Genomic DNA, 4,381 nt, shown 5'->3' with positions numbered 1-4,381 from the left:
TTCATATTTTAGATTGTAATTAGAGAAAAGAGAAAGTGAGAGTTAAAATGTTTTCATTTACTTCGTTCTATCGTTTTAGCTCGTTTAGCGTGCTAAACAATATGGGTGCATGCGTACGCATGGGGGCGTGTGAACAAGTGGCTAAATATGTATTTTTAGACACAATAAGCCTGCAATTTCTATATTGCTATTTACAGGGTTAGGGTTAACCCCAGAAGTCACATCTGCCCATGAAAGATTGTGGTGCATGTTGGGAATGGGCTTATTCTGTGTAAAAAGACATACGCATGCCCCCAGCCACTGAAATCTAAATAATTAAAATATCTAAAACAATAGAAAGGAGTAAATTAAAACATTTTAACGTGCATCTTTTATATTCTTTAATTAATCTAAAATATGAACCCTTGTTGTAAAAAACAAAGTTGTCCTTTAATTGAGCTGCCAACAGTAACACCATAGCCTCTTAGGACAGTGTATCCCACCCTATCGTGGTGGGGTACAAGTGGAGCCTGGGGCATCCATTCATTGTGTGCTCAGTGTAGTGAGTGCAGTGGGCGTGGCGTTGGAGAGTGCGTTCAGTGTGGCTTGTTTACGAACGACCAGTTTTAAGAGGCAGCTGTGTGCTTTTTCACTCTGAACTCTGAAGGTAAACTTTCTGAAAAGCAGCAGTTGCTGAGTATGCTAACGTAACGTTGCTATTAGGAGATGTAGGTCTAATTCACAACATTGGCATACCTGCTGTTAATTTACATGTTGATGTGTGTGAAACTATCAAGCCCAAACGACCAATTAAGCTGCAAGTGCTGTATTTTGCGGTCATTTCCTCCATTGTTCACAGCTGAGAAGCATTCGAGACACGGCCATGAAAACCAACCAATCAGAACACCGCACCACACCACCACACCGTCAAACCCCATCTTCTGAGTAGGGTTGGTCAGTACGTGCACTCAACACACCAGTGCGACGCGCACTGGATTTCCGAACGACAACGCACCAAGTGCACTGAATAAATGAACGACAACATGGCACACCAGTGCGTTGAGTGCGCATTTCTGAACGCACCCATTATTTCAACTTAAACCATACAAAAATTGTCTTTGTTCTCGAAAATGAATATATTAATTTTGATGTTAATTCTACCAATCAGAAAAATAGAAAGACAGACCTATTAACCGTATTAGAAATTAATCTGGGAACACTTTGGATGAATCCAGTATAATTGCGACGAAGTTCGCAGTTTAGTATATGAATCGACACATGCTGACTCTGTCTGTCTGTCTGTCTGTCTGTCTGTCTGTCTGTCTGTCTGTCTGTCTGTCTGGACGTGTACACTTTTACGGTCTATGGGTTTGCAGCTCTGACATCATGCTCTGACATCACTGTGATGTCAGGGGAACCACACTAACAGAATCACATTTATGCCCATACATGGAGTTCCCTGTTGTCAATGTCATCAATATTAAGCCCATATCTAACCTTCATATGGGAAAGCCCATATCTAACCTTCATATGGGAATGCCCATATATTGAGGCCACATACCACACTAACATAATCCATATATGGCCAAGACAGATGGCCAAGACAGCCCATATCTGTGTGGCTGGTTCTACAGACAGGGATCTCCATGTATGGGCATAAAAGGGATTGTATGTATGATGTCAGATGTCGTAGACATCATAGGACTTTCATATAATGAATAACTGAGTAGACATGTTTGGGCTCTCACAGCATATCTCCATATACATTACATGGATCTCCATATATGGGTACCAGGAGTCTCCATATATGGGTAACTGGTCCGATATACATCACTGGCCAGATGGCCAAGACATGGCGCGACCTCGCTTGTCGCCCTAGGGCGTCTTACTAGTGAGCACAGTCTCTGCCGAGCACATCCCACCAACATTGCACTACTGCTCCTCTCTGAATGAGTGAGAGACAAATAAACCCCTCTTGATGATTCCTGACACAGGATTTAAGTGGTTTAGTGGTTAAAAATGATCTAAATAAAGACGTTCTTTATTTAGATCACAGAGTGTCCAGGGACAGGAAGCTAAGGGAAGAGAGAGAGCAAAAACTTCTAGTACAAAACTATGGCACCACCTCTGTGCATCAAGTCTATTTTGATGCAGATACTTTTGTACTTTTACATTTTGAATGAGGGAGAAATAAGTATTTCTACATTGCAGTATTGATACTTTTACATAAGTAAAACATGTGAGTACTTCTGCCATCACTGCTATTAACCATTTGTGTATCATACGCTGTGGGGTGGAAACCTTGACCCATTTCGACCTGGATTTATTTCATACTTTAACTATTGAAAAATAGCAGATATACAAGCTCACAGCGCTGCGAGCTTGTAGATCTGCTATTTTTGAAAAGTCGTGATAATTTGTGCAAATCTTTGAATATACGTATGTATTTTTAAAGTGAACATTTGTAACTAAAATTTTGCTTTCTGGGGTCCCTGGAACTAAATATTTTGAGATGGGGGTCCGTGGCCAAATACATATCATTTAGGGGGTCCTTGACATGACAAAGTCTGAGCATCACTGACATAGAAACATTAGAAGGATTTAGTAGACATTTATAGAATCGGATCAAAATATTGAAAGACTTGCACAAATGTTCGCGATTAAAAAGAAATAGCAGATCTACAAGCTCACAGCGCGGCACTTAATAGTTCATCTATAATACGTAATGGGATAAAAACAACAATTGTTATTTAGTCACAACCTCTCGATAGGAGATATATGGGCAGCCCATTACCCATTATGCCTAATCTTCTTTTTTACTGTTTTGAAAACCAATTTCTTTTTTTTTTTTTTTTCCAAAATAGTAGGGGAAGATAGCGCCCTATTAGTCCCTGCGTGGCACTATACAACTTTGAAGCACTGATTTGTCCCTCTGTCAATCACACTCCTCAATTGACTCCTTCCTGAGGGGGGTTAAGCCTCGATCAGAGTCGGGTCCGCGGTGTAGTGCGGTGTAGTCTTTTTGCGCGTTAACGTTGTAGTTTTATGACTCAAAAAGACTACACCGCGGTGGATAGCCTTCCACCGCGGACCCGACTCTGTTCGAGGCTTTAGAAGGTAGTTTTGAGGTGGAGCTAAGGTGGTGATCTTGTGCACTATACTGTATGTCGTTGGCTGCGGTGATACATTATAGTGATTATGCTGTTAGGTACAGTAGGCCTAAATGACTGTGAATGATGTTAAGTGTGTACAACACCCAACATCCATGTGTCACCGTGTTTTGGTATTGCATTGCATTATATTGCATTGCATGGCATCGTATATAGTAACTATTTAGCAAAGCAATGAAATCTGTGTGAAACGTGTCAATGGTGAAGTTTTTTTAAGGGGAAAGTCTATTAGTATGGAATATGGATATAAATAAGTAAACACTGATTCTCTAGCAAATACATGGACATTATATTTCAACACATATAGACAAACCCGCACCTTGCTGTAGCTACAGTATATGGAATGGAAAAGTAATTAGACGCCTCTTTTTCATTTTCCCTCTTAAAATTGCTAAATACAAGGCACAAATACTTAGTCCATACAATCGATTATTTGCATTGCAAAACGATTCGATACCGATTATCTGCATTGTAAAACGATACCAATACGATACAAAGCCAAACGGTAAGATATTTTGCTCTTTCATATTGATATAGTAGATCATTGCAAATTAATTTTTCGATTCAGTTACTATATCGTTACACCCCTATGTGGTATGGTATATGGTATGGTATGGTATGGTATGGTATGGTATGGTATGGTATGGTATGCAGGGGTTGACTCTAAGGTCTCAGAGGCACTTGCCGGTCGGGAAAGTACAGGTCATGTTCTACTTGCCCAAGCCCACTTGCCCACAAAGTAAATTGTCCATTATAAAATGATAGGTAAGATTTGAATTACTGTTCAATTTAACACTTTTTTTTTTTACTTTCTGGGGCTGTGTGATAAAGAAATGTCATACCTCCATTTGTATCCAAATACCTACATAGGCCTACAGTAGCTATGATTGAATATGACTATGGGTTCACACTTTTATATTTTTAAGTGTAGCAACAGTAAAAACAGCACATTATAGCTAAACAGTGCTCTTATTTTACATTCCACAGACCAGAATACAGAGCACTCTGGCCACGTTCAGGTGTTTAGACAGATATCTCATGTGGTGTTTATAAACAGTTGCATCCCCTCTCAAATGAGCACTTGGCCCGGTTGGGCAACCTGAAAGCAAACTCTACCAGCCTGAAGGTTTTATTTACCTGCCAGGGGCAGGTGGGAAACCCTTAGTGTCAATGCCGGGTATGGTATGGTATGGTATGGTATGGTATGGTATGGTATGGTATGGTATGGTATG

Source organism: Nannobrachium achirus (genome assembly GCF_963921795.1).
Source record: "Nannobrachium achirus genome assembly, chromosome: 8".
NCBI lineage: Eukaryota > Metazoa > Chordata > Actinopteri > Myctophiformes > Myctophidae > Nannobrachium > Nannobrachium achirus.
The sequence above is the reverse complement of the archived record's forward strand: the minus strand, read 5'-3'. Positions refer to the sequence as shown.